The sequence below is a fragment of the Pteropus vampyrus genome, unplaced genomic scaffold (assembly GCF_000151845.1).
Source record: "Pteropus vampyrus isolate Shadow unplaced genomic scaffold, Pvam_2.0 Scaffold49, whole genome shotgun sequence".
Taxonomy (NCBI): domain Eukaryota; kingdom Metazoa; phylum Chordata; class Mammalia; order Chiroptera; family Pteropodidae; genus Pteropus; species Pteropus vampyrus.
Window position 1 is genome coordinate 2,647,193 of NW_011888830.1, and position 13,570 is coordinate 2,660,762.

Below are 13,570 nucleotides of genomic sequence, written 5' to 3' on the forward strand. Positions count from 1 at the left end.
AAAAAAAAAATCATTTTGTTCATTAAATTGTTATAATTTTCTTTATAATAATAGGTCTAGAATAGGTGGAAATTCCCTGAAACCATGCAAAGAATGGCTTGTCATCTCAGTCATTTTGATAATTATAGCTAGCAGCAGCTCATTTAGTTGACATCATTTGGGAGAACTGGAACTTATCTCTGAGTGTCATTGTTATAATAGTTTTGATAGAATCTCTTCAAAATCCACCAAATATCCCTTTTTCTACCTAAATGTGGTTTACAGGATACAGCATAGATGTTTTATTCCTCAGGGTCATCATAGCATTCCTGTTATACTGAGGAGTAACTCAGTGATGTCATAAGTGGGCCACTGTGTCGGTCTTTTTTGCACATGTGGCTAAATGATTTTTTTTTTTTAATCTTTTGTCTACTTGGTGTCATTGCCTATTTTTGTCAATCTCTCTGCTTCGAGAGCTCTCTCACTTGCTTTGAGCTGGGCAGGCAGACACCAGGCTTATTAAAATATGCCTATAGCTAGATAAAATTGGCTCTGAATGACAGGTGTCAGGAGCTCTTTGGTGAATAGGGGTGCAGTGGACACTTGTGAATACAATCCCAGCTCAAGTTACTGCCTTTCTAAAAGTCCCTGATTTCTATTCAAGAATCCATGTGTTTCTACCAGAGGCTACAGGGTTGGAGCACTTGACTCAGCTAAGCCAATCAGCATGTTGCATTCCCCTAGGCATGCGGTTGGTCCAGAGGTGAGCAGTGGTCCCGAGCAGGTCCAGTCATAGTGCTCTCAGCATCTCTAGTTTATGATGCTCTTTCTTTGGACATGAAGACAAAGCATACAGCCTGGGTCTATCAGCAGTCATCTTGCCACTACTAGTGAGTCATCCTTAGGATGAGGCTGGTATCGAGGAAGGCAGAATGGAGAGAAGGAGCAAAACTATACTTTAATGACATCCTGTAACCACTGGATCAACCACTGTTTAAAGATCCCTCTGCTTCTGGATGGTTTTCATGAGACTTCATATGATAAATTTCTTTATTATTTAAGCAGTTTGAGTTAACTGTTTTGCTACTTACACCAAAGAGAGTCCTAACTGACTCATAATGTGAAAGAATTTTTTTTTAATTTATTATTATTTATGCCTACAGCACCTGGTCTTCTTAGGTGGTCTCCCATCCAAGTACTAACCAGACCCAACCCTGCTTAGATTCCGAGATCAGACATCAGGCTTGTTCAGGGTGGCATGGCCACAGACCATGAACCGCGGCTCCACTGGGGCGTGAACCCAGGACCTGCGTGTAAAGCAGATGTGCTAACCGCTACACTATGGAACCACGTCCTAATGTGAAAGAATTTAGAACTTGGACTTGGTGTAAAATCTATTTTGGTAACTCAGAAGATATTGTCAGCACACTTCCTCATAATACATGGGTATCCACTTATTCTTTAAATTGCACATATGTATTACATGTACTTCGTGTGTATATTTTCACTATAAAAAATAGTTAATACCATTATACGCACATATAGGGAGAATAACCAATAACATTTCAGTCAAAAAATATTTATTGAGTGTCTGTCTCTAGGACAGTCATAAGTCATAGGGATAGAGTAGGGGAATGGGACAAAAATCTCCACTCAAAAAGATAAATTTATAAAAAAGATAAAAAATATATAGTAATGTCAGGTAATGATAATATATCTCCTATGAATAAGAGTGAAGAGGATTAACGGAGAAACAGATGTGCTGTCATTTAGGCAGCATAGCCGGGAATGCATCCCCGATGAGATGACATTTGAGCAGAGACCTGAAGGAAGTGAGGGAATGAGCCTTGTAGACATCAGGCAGTAGGGGAAGAGCTCTCAGGCAGGGCAGCTGCGTAAGCAAGGGTTCTGAGGTGGGAGCAGGCTTGGAGTGCTCTGGAAACAGTCTGGGGGGCAGAGCTGGAGTGCAAGGTGCATAGCCTCATACCCGTGGCGAAGACGGGCTGGACTCAGGGAGGGGGTATGTTCGGAGGATTTTGAACAGGGAATGTTAGGATCTGACTCAGCATTTAAAGGACTGCTGTTGCCACATGGAGCTAGTGTGTAGAGAGTAAGGGTGGACAGGGGGAGGCCAGTTAGGAGGCTCTTGCATTATTCCAGGTGAGAGAAATGGTGACCGAGACACTGGTGTAGCAGTAGGGGTAGTGATGGGTAGTCAGACGCTGAAAGTAGAGCCCAGAACTTATCAGGGAACACGGACTGGATGTGGCAGGGGAAACGACGAGAGGGATCAAGGGCACCCAGGAACAGTTGGAGGAGGCGCAGGTCTGGGGAGAGAATCCAGGGTTCTGTTTCGAATGTGTTGGATTTGTGACGCCCAATTAGACATGCAGGTGGGACTCTGCTGGGCAGCCGAATATACAGATGCAGATTAGGGAGAACACAGGGGAGCATTTTGAGAAGCTATCTAGCCTTCTCATCGATTGTCCTATCAGTGACAGATGGAGAACTAAAGACAGATGAAGTGGATGGAAACTTTATGAACACTGGTGATCTTTCCTACAATGTCCAAGATGTAGCGGCTGGAAAACTTCAGAAGGAGCTGCCTAGGGTTGACTAATTCCCTGTATTTGATCAGGAAATCATGTTATTGGAGGAAACATCATGGGTGACATGAAAACCCTCTGAGAAGTGCTCCCTGTGTGGCAGGAACCACCACTACAAGGCAATTCAAATGACGCTTCTAGTTGCTAGCTTTAGCAACCTTCTAAATAGCAAAAAGCTCAGGCCTGCAAGAAAACACACAGGTTGTTGCATTTTATCTTTTGTCCCCAAAGTCCTTGAGTACTGTGGAATATGTCCTTTTGCATCTGATGCCATTCTCCCTGCTGAGTGACTTGGGAGCCTGTAAATATAGCAGTAGTATTGGGAGCAGATAATGACAGTGTCACCTGTGACCATAGAACGTGGAAGTCCCTCCCTAGTAATTGGTAACCTCTGACCTTCTATCCTTCAGCTCTGTGCAGCCTAAACCGCATTACCGTGAAACCAAAGGCCCTGTGTTGGCCCCCTGGGTTCTGCCTCTTCTGCTCTGTCAGACACATTTGAACCTTAATCCTTGAGCTGGTTCTCTGTAAAATGATTTAATCTAGTTTTCAAAATGAACACCAAACATATATGTTCTAGGAGTTCAAATCAAAAATGCTCGCTTAACCTAGCTGAATTCCTTGTCCATTTTCCCAAAGGGAGAGGCAAAAAGAAGGGGCCTGAGAGAGCATCACTAACGCTCCCGATGATCTCTGAGTGCTCATTCTATGGAAAGATTAAAGGCTCCCTGGAGGCACCCAGCAGAAATGTCCTCCTGTAGGTTTGCATTCAAATTAGCTAATGAGATGAGCCTCCCATCTCAGTTTCCTGTCTTTGGTTATAATTGCTGTTGCAGACTTACTAATCATTTCCTGCAGTCTTTTTTTCTTTGGCTATGATAAATATTAATGTCTTTAATTTTTCATTCCTCTTTTGGGCCTGGGATTCTGTTAAGAGTGAGGTTTTCTTGTTCTCGAGTCTGCCTTTCTCAGCAATGAACAATTTTCATTTTCTATAATAGATTTTTTTAGGTTAGTTTTTAATTCAGACCTTCACTCTTGTTTTTCTTTGAGTGTTCTAAAAAAAATGGCCTACATCGGCCAGAGCAAATCCAAGAATTTAAAGCTCGTCATGGCCTCTTTTTTGACTGTTTTCTCTCTAGAGTCCCTGACCTGGCTTCCAGGGGAAAGTCATTTCCCTGAGATTATGTGCAACATGTTGTGTGTCTAGGAGTATGTGCTTCCCCTGCCCCCAGACAAAGATGTCATAATTTGCATGAGGTTTTCAAAATATTTTTACTAAAATAAATTCAAAACCATTCAGAAACCCTGCTGAACCATTCTGGAGACTATTGCTTAAGACAAATCTGGTGACTAATTCTTATGATACGTGGGACCAAATGTAATCATATCTTCTAGAGTCTAGGAACAAGGCTATTTCCTTCTCCCTTAAAACCACAGAGCCTTTGAACTAAATATGATTTCCTCTTCCTCATTCTACAGATGTGGAAATGAATTTCTCAAAATGATAGTTGATCTGCCCCAAATCTCAAGGCTAGGTAGTTGTAAAGCTGGAAGCAGAACCAGAATTTTTTGGTTTTTGATTCAGTCTTCTGTTTACTATGCCCATTGCACCGACAGCAAGATGACATCTAACACTCCATAACATTCAGCATCCCAAATTCTTCTCTCTTTATTAGGATGTATCAGTTTATTCTCTCCAACTGAAGCAAGTTCATTCTTAGTACCTCAGTAAAAGTACCTACATCATCTTTAGTAATGAAAAGAACCCTTTCAAACCATGTGAAGGGTTTGTATGTCATAAACTTAAGAAATCATTTCTTGTCCTTCCCAGCCTGCAAAGAACACTCTTGTGTTTACCGTAGACTCTAGCCATTGCATCATTACTTATCTTTTTGTATCCATGCCCTTTGTTGCCCCTAGAATTTTAGGGGCCTTGGAGACAAGGACCTTCTCTTGAATGCATTTCTATCCGAGGATGTAGCATTAATAAAGGAGATATTTGTGAAATGATCAGCATTATTTACATGTTCCATTACACTTAGGATATTATCAAAGTGTTATCTCTGTGGATCATAATTCATAAGCTCAAATGCCTTCAAGAGTCAGGCAGATAATTTAAATTATTGAAGCAAAAACAAATATTAGGACCATAGGGCAGTGAAAACAACCAAAAACTGGGAAACCAATGCCCCATCACATTTAAATTTTAAAAAAGCACTTCAGAGGCCAAACTTTCAGCTATGGTGGCATGAAAAAGTCAGCAAATCCTCTCCCCCCGAAAAAGTATGAAACTGGGCAACACTGTCAAAACCAGCCATTTCTGGGTCCTGGAAGTTGGCTAAAGGCAGATAACAAATTGAGAAACATTTACTCATGAAAAATAGCTAGAGCTTCCGGCAAGAACAGCAAGGGTCTGTAGCCTTGTTGCCTGTCTGCCTCTATCCCAGCCCTCTCCGCTACTCTGTCCACAGTTTTATCAGCAAGAGCTGACCAGAAAAAAACATCAAGTTTGCTGCCAAAGGCAGCAGATCAATTTTGGGCAAAGGACAAAAACTTTCAGTGTTGACAGTAACAGACAACTTGGCAGGAAACAAATGGGAAAAACTCACAGCTCTGCCAGTCTGAGAATGTGCTCCTGGTCGGGGTAAGTGGTGAACCAGCCATAAGTTTAATCGAAAATCTTGGAATGAGAGAGCCAAAGAAGGGCTGAGCTGGGCTGGCCACACGCGGGGGCTGACTGGGAAACGGCAAAAGCCCAGTAGAATGTGAAAAATGATGCGGACTTAGTGCCGGCTGAACTTCAGATGCCCTCCCTAACCCTCGTGCACCTATTCACAGGAAGTGGAAGCTTTACAGGCTTCTGGTGTTTGAGAAAAACATCTGCCCGAATTTACTGGCTGACCACTAAGCCATACAGGCAAGGGGCAACCTCTAGAAAATCAAGCTAACAAATAACAATAGGAGTAAAAAACCCAGGCAGAGACATCAGCAGCTACACACTGGGGCGGAGAAATTCTGCAGTTGAATGCAGGCAAGTTTAAAATAAAACCCTCAGGAAAAGAAATCAGATCCAGCGCTGCTAAATATTACCTAAAATAAATATCTGAAATATTCAGTTTTCACGAACAAAAAAGTTACAAGATATGCAAATGTGTAGCAAAGCGTGACCCATACTCAGAAAAAAAGTAGTGAGTAGAGATTGACTCCGAGTGGTCCCAGATGTTGAATTTAGCAGATCAAGCTTCAAAATGGCAATTAAAAACAAGTTCAAAGAACTAACGGAAACCATTTTCTAAAAATTAAAGAAAAACATGATGACAGTGATTCAATAAATATGGAATCCCAATAGAGAAATAAGAACTATAAAAAGAAACCAAATGAAAATACTGGAGTTGAAAAATACAAGAAACAAAATAAAAATTTTTCTAGTGGTCTCAAGAGCAGATGTGAGATGGCAGAAGAAAGAATCCGTGAACGTGAGGATAAACAGTAGAAATTATACACTGAACAAAAGAAAGAAAAAAGATTGAAGAAAAACAGAGCTTTAAACACATAGGACAATATTAAGCATCCCGAAATACACGTCTCGGAAGGAGATGAGAAAGAGAAAACAGTGGAAAATGTCTGAGTAAATAATGACAGGGCATAAGTAAATAAATTAATTAAAAACTATGTTATTATTGAATAATATGTGTGGGGAGAGGGTCAGGAGCAAGGAGCCATTGTATATCTGAGAATCTTGGCACATAGGTGCATTTCCAGTGAAAAGCAATTGACGCGGTAATGAACAAAGCAGGAGATCACCTGAAACGCTCTTTGCCTCATACCCTAAATACACAGGCCTGACTCTTGGTGCTTTTCTCTGTGCAGGCTGATTCCTTTGTGTTGTTAAAATCTTGCCTGAGAGACAAAAATGTATGTGATGTACTTAACACAGTGCTGGCGATAAGAAAGTTTAGTGAGAGTGGTTGTTGTTAGGAATAGTATAATAAGGACTTCTGGCCCATCCTACCTTGATCCCAGTTTCATGGCGCCTCTTAATTCTGCCAGGAATTAGAAATAGCCAAATGGTAAGAGACATTGTCCATTTCTAACTCTTGGCCTGTAACTTTCTTAGGGAACACAAATAAAGCCCATTAGACCAGAAGTTTACTCAGAATTTGGATGTTGGACCTAGGGCAGAGACTGTGTGTGTGTGCTCTGCTGCTCAGGGCTTATATTATGACCAAGAAAGGTCTTCTTGTGAGGTCAGAACAGGGCCCAGAGGTATGTAACTATTTGAGTACCTCGGGTTGGCATGAATGACTGATGACACCCAAATTATATCCCTTCCTTCCTTCCTCAGAATGTTGTGGTTTCTTTTTACAAGGAGGCAATGAATCCCCAGAAGACACACCTGGCTGAATACCTTTGCAAAGTATCTAGTCACCACATTCCTAAAGAGCGGTGCTATTCTCTTCAAATTATTATCTGATAAAAGATTTTTCATTATTCTCGGCGACATAGGTTTACCTCTATCCAAGAACCATAAGTCTGATGTTGTTAGTTGTATTAGTCTGCTCTGGCAGCCATAGCACAGTACCGCAGACTGGTGGCTTAAACAACAGACATTTGTTTTCTCACAGTTCTAGAGGCCGGAAGTCCCAGATCAAGGTGGGGTTTCTTCCGAGGCCTCTTTCCTTGGCTTGTAGATGGCCGTCTTCTCTGCGTGTCTTCATATGGTCTTCCTGGTGTATGTTTTCTGGTCAGAGTCCCCTTTGGTTTCTTCTCCAGTCAATCCTTCTTGGCTTAGGGGGCTCTGAGTGGTGGGTCAAGGTGACCCAGCTGCCGGGCAGTGCTGGTGCAAGCCCGTCATCGTTCTGTGATCACTGCCTCCTTTGTCCTGGTCTCACACAGACCTACCAGCACCATCAGCTCAGCTGGCCTCTCTTCCCTGCTGTTCTCTTCCTGATTCCCTTGTTTGCTGGTTTCTGATTAACATGGGCAATAGGCATGTATACCAGCCCTTGGGTTGCTTTCAGGGCCTTTCAGATATTGGGGTGCTTCATTCCATCATACTCAGGTTCCCAAGAGGAACACAGAAGGCAAGCAAAGCTATCTTCATTTCTGGTGAAGGATCTATCCTCTAACCCTCTTTAGTGAACCACAAGATATACTTTGAGCCTAAGGGGCTCCCCGCTTCCTTCTGAGGAGTTAGGTAATATAGGGGGACAATAGGAAATGAATACGCCCTACATCTGCCATTAACACGCTATTTGATTCTTAGGCAGGGGATTCCTCCTTCTTGGTCTAAGGTACTGTACTTTAGGGAGCATTATACACAATGGTTTTCTAACATTTAATAGAAATTTTAAAGGAGCAGGACATTTTTAGCAATTGAAACCTACATGTATGGAAGCCCAATGTGAAACAGATGAGTGCTGAGCTTCTTTGGTGGAATTTGGGTTCCACTAGGTGGGGTAGGCTGGATGGGTCTGGCAGAGCTGGAGCTGGGTCCCCAGGCTGTGCACTGCCATTGACTTCCTTTTGTAGGGAAGGTGGGGGCATTCTGTGTACTTGATTGGTTGACAACCTCTGACATACTCTGAGAAACCCGTTAGAACTGAGTAGAATTTAGACTATTGTGGTTAGTGATGAGGCTTCATACATGCGTTGTATTTTGGGTGCTCTATACAACTTATAAGAATAGACCTCATCTTCAAGGCATTTCCATCCGCAAGATCCACCCTACCTGCCATGGTCCTCATTTCACCTCCCTACCCCTCTGGGAGCTTAAGCAGGGAGATGGTGGACATCCTTCTCAAATGAGTAGCCATTAATGCAACATCCCTCTTAATACAACACATCTAGAAAGACTCAGTAGTAGGTTTTCATTGTTATTGAAATTGACTTCTGTGGTTTCCTAGTGTCTTCAAAGTGCCCTTGGGGAACTTACTCTTCCCGTGGAGGTTTCCTTTTGATTTTCTTTTGTTGCTCTTGAAGGTTTGCCAGGGTCTCATGCATCTCTGTGCAGCTCTAAGCCTCACATGTCTAAGATTGAGGACATCTTAGGACATGGTACTCAAAAAATGGAAAAGATAAGCCAACACGTTTTCTTATTGGCATTAAAGTTCTCTGAGAGGACACCAAAGGCAATATAAACACAGCCCGTCTGTGAAATCAAAGCATCACTTAAAAAATAAACAAATAAGCTCAATGGGGTAGGATGATTACTCCCTTATTAAAAGCAACTTTGAGACCAGACAAAACAAACACAGACTTGGAGGAGGGTTATTAAATGTGAACTTGTCTGTGCTGTACAGGAAAATTTTCTACTTGGTCACTTCATGAAGAAATATATAGAGCAAGATGAAAGGATATATATCCATATATATATATATATATATATGTAGTGTTGACATAATGCATAAGAATCAGTGGAGGATCTTGTTAAAATAGCAAATTCCTGCATTCCTCCAAACCCAGACATTCTGCTTCAGCAGGTGTCTGTGAAACATTGCAGGTGCTCTAACATAGATGGTCCCAGGAGGAAGTTTTGACGTTCACCGATGATTGTATCTGAGCTACCAGCATGAAGACAGGCTAGATAGTCCAGGGACTTAAGTCCATTTTTGCAAACTCATTAAGAACGAGGGCCCTCATGCACACTTCTTTTTATTTCCCGAAATGCCTTCCCTCTACAAAATTTATTAGGGACTGGATAGTAGTAGTTCTCTAATAAAAACAAAAGAAGTGTTGTTGTTAGTGTTGCATTGCATTATATTATATAGTGTTAGTTCTAAACATATCACAATCCGATTGAGTCATTAGATTATTCTTTCTGAAATTAATCAGTTTTCTGTTCTCTCTACTGACTTAATATTACTTGGAAAAATCAAAGGTTTTCACTTCCCCACTGATAGATACCAGAGGTCCGGAATGTTCAGGAGCACAACTCAACTTACTCACTAGTCTTTTGTCTATGATAGGGCCTCTCTTTTCATTGATCCATTCACATTCTACCCCAGGCCCTCCACCTTATTCCGACCTCAACCTGAAGGGCAAACCCACCATCTCTCAGGTCAGCCAGGCAAGACTCTCGGCCACTCCTGGGACCAGCATGACTCAGGCCACCCACGGGGTTTGCAGCAGACCTCTCACGTCCTGGAAATAAGCTTTGGTCACTGCAGGAAAAGCAGACGAGCTCACCCCCTCCACGTGCATCTCCTGTCCTCTCTGGTCTGGCTTCTCTTTTTCCCCCATACCTTCTCCCTCTGGTTTCTTGCACTGTTGCTCTTATAGGGGAGGAAAAATAATCTTCTCCTACCCTTCTGAGTTCTTGGCTGAGACTCCTGTAATAAAAGGAAGATTAGGAAGAGAAAAACAAACAAATTTGCTAACACACAGACCTCGTGTATATATGGGAGACACCCAGGAAAGATGAGGAACTCCCTGAGGTGGCTTGGAATTCAGGCCTAAATGCCATCCTAATAGGGAAAGGGGAGGGGGGACATAGGCCTCTTAGGGGAGATGAAATTATTTTCACGAAGGATGAGGGCCCTTAGAAGAACAGATGGGAGAAGGTGGTATGACAGTTTGTGACAAGGTCTGTCTGGGTATGGCATTGACTTCTGGTCTGTTCGCCTGTGACAAGAGGCAGTTTTCCCTGGTTGATGAAACTGCCCAGCAGGAGATTATGACACTTGAGCTTCTTTTGGAGGCTCTGTCTTTAGGCAGATAAGGAGTTGAGAGAAAGCCTTTCCCTGCATTTGCTGGTTTTCAAGTGCCTATGGCTCAACATAATCAATATTCCAAAGTAGCATATTTTGGGGTGGCATGTCCTGAACTTCTATTTGTATTTTAGGGTAGCATATTCTGCTACCCTTCAGTCTCTCATCTCCAAGACTTGTGCAGCCTGTATGGGTGGGAACGTTGGGTATTATAGAACCGACTGCCCCGGGCAGAGGCCCTGGCACTTGACAGTTCGTCCTTGGAGCAGACGCAGCTCTGCGCCAGGACGTGAGGCTCGGCGAGAGGAGCAGGCTGGGTGGGTCTCTCTCTCTCACACACATTAGCACAAATTGCACAGCTCCAGCCTTGCCTGCTTCCCAGCTGGTTCCCTACCTCCCTCTGCAGCTTCTCCTACACGCCCACCCTAGTCTTGGCTCTCCCGACCCTCCTCGTGGGAAAGAAGCACCATTCTTCCCTGAGGATAACGCTTCCTGTACAGCCCTCTCTTTCCCACTTTAGGGTCCAGGCGATGGGAACTAGGTTGTGTTCTCCCATCTTCTTCACTGTCACTTCTAGAGCATACTTGCTCTTTATTTTTTCTTTGGTACTTTTTTTTGTAACCTCTCATTTGGGTATGTGATAGATAAAGCACAGGAGGTCTCAAAATACGGAATGGTTCATCCAGGAATTTTAAATATCACCTTTATAGGTGTCTATTGCAAACAGGTCAGTTCAGTAAATGCTTTGCAAATCTCCCACAGAATGGCTTTTCCACCCATGTGTATAAGCTCCTGCTCTTCTGAGGTGTCTTTCCTCCAGTCATGTCACTTTGTCTTCCTCTTTTTCCTCTTCCTCAGCAACATCCCCCACCTGCCTAATTGGCCTCTCATGGGACCTGATTTATAGTCGTTCTACATCTACTCCTGCCACAGCCCTGGGGGCCTGTAATATCTGTAAAGATAACCTGGCCAATATGCTGTCCCCATTATCCTGACCTCCCTGCCTCCAGTGACCTTCATATCCACGCCGCTTCCAGTCACACCAGGATTGTGTCACCTCCTATACCTTCTCCACCCGAGAAACTCAAAGCAACATCTCGTTCTGTGGTCCCATGGGTCCATCATTCTGCTTCTCTGGCCTAATACACTTGGTTCTTGACCTCAAGTGCCCAAATTCTTCCAATTTCTTGTGACATATTAGCACTTAACTGGACTTTCTGCTTACCAGGCTTCATTTGAACCCCTGATTGATCACTATAATTACTGTCTTACCTGAGCCTCTAACAACTCACACCTGTCCTCGAGGAGCCCCACCCCCTCAAACTCCAGCCCTGGACTACAGCAGCCTTCTGCTTTCACTCCTCTTGCCATCGAGTGGCTGAGAGTGCTGGAGAAAACAGATTGGTAAAATATATCTGTACGTTCTAAAACTTTATTACACACCCAATCATAAGAGGCATGTAAATAAATATATATAAGATAAAAGTCTTTGCCACAAACAGATGAAATTACTACTGGAGGAGTTTTTTTAATTGTTGTCAAGGGGAATTCTTCAATTCCAGTGCTTCATCCTTGCTTCTCTGTTTATTCTCTTTCTTTCATCGTTAAGAAATCTGTCTCATCGGCCTTGACTCCTTTTGCAGCCCTCTTACTGACTGTGAAGACCTCTCAATGCTAAGACAGAAACTGCTAAACTGAGATAAAAAGCCTTCTCCTCCCTGTAGAGAGCTCGTGCACTCATCCCTTCATTCACTCATTCATTTGTTTATTCCACAAACAGATGAGTGCTACTTTATGGCAGACATGTCCTTGTAACAAGGGATACAGAGATGAACAAGACAGACAAGGTGCCTGCTTCATGCAGACTTATATTCTAGTGTGAGAAACAGACAAGAAAGAGAGGGGGAGGAAAGGAAAGGAAAAAAGACAGAAAAGGAAAGAAAATCAGAATTGTAGGTGCTAAGGAGAGAATCAAAGATGATGGACAGTGTGACTGGGGACCCCAGAATGAGTGGTTAGGGAAGGACTGTCTCAGGGTAAACATCTGAGGTCTGAATGTTAGGAGACTATTAATGCTAGCATCAGAAGGTGGGGCGTCGAGCAAGAGGGGCTATGAGCTCAGGGAATATAAATTTCAGATCAGACCACATAAAACATAATTAACAGTATAAGTTTGTATCCCCACGAAATACATTTTCAAAAAACCCTATTTCCCTTATTCATATCTCCATTGAAATGACTATTTAGTCAGAGTCCACTGTGGAGAAATACAGCTCAGCAGCAAACACAGAGACAACTGAGAAATGTTAGCTGATGAATGGAATAGTCACTTCTGATAAATTTCTTTCCTAGGCAATTAATTTACCACACGTCCTAGGCAGGAATCCTACCTTTTCTTGTTCTCCGAGTAGGAAAGAAGAAGAAAAAAACAAATCAAACTAATCAGACCCAAACAAAGAAACCCAACCCAACTCAAAACTTCTCACCTCACCCCAAACAAAAATAACCCCTATTACTCACCAGCTCCAGCAATGAGAGAGGAGATTGCTATCAGGCTGTGACATCATTATATCCCGCACCAATTGCAGCAAAAGAGCAGAGAAGAGGTGAGGCTCTGGACAGAATGCTCAAGGAACAACACCCTTCCTCCTTGATTGTTTAGATCTGACTTGCAATCAAATACTAAAAATATGCCAGTTATAAATTGTTTGACCAACTCACTTGCTAGGGACTAAATTGTGTAACCCCCAAATTCATATATTGAAGCCCCAACCCTCTCATGTGACTGTATTGGAGATTGGACCTTTAAGGAAGTTGACTGAAGTTAAAGGAGGTCATAAGGGTGGAGCCTCAATCCGATAGAAGTAGCACCCTTATAAGAAGAGGAAGAGACACCAGAGCTGAGCCCTCTCCACCGGGTGAGAACACAGTGAGAAGGTGGCCTTCTCTAAGCCAGGAAGAGAGTCATCACCAGAACTAGACAATGTTGACACCTTGATCTTGGACTTCCCAGCCTCCAGAGCTGTGAGAAAATAAATGTCTGTGGTTTAAGCCACTCAGTCCATGATATTTTGTTATAGCAGCCTGAGCAGACTAAGACACAGAGATGGCACAGTAAAATGAGTTGAGGGAGTGTGACATCCGCCACCTGCCAGGTTCAGTGTTGACATAGTAGCTAATGAGATCGTGGTGACTCAAAGATTTAGTGTAAAATTAAAAAAAAATACTCCTTATTTTTTGTAACTTGGAATTAATATATTATTTAAACCAGAA

At 42.7% G+C, this 13,570-nt stretch overlaps 1 long non-coding RNA gene and 1 pseudogene across 1 annotated transcript in view; one reads left to right on the top strand and one right to left on the bottom strand.

The window, feature by feature from the left end:
- Positions 1 to 13,570, top strand: part of LOC111739296 — a 54,599-nt gene that overhangs the window by 18,925 nt on the left and 22,104 nt on the right. The window lies entirely within an intron of this gene.
- Positions 1,134 to 1,249, bottom strand: LOC111739328 (annotated as a pseudogene).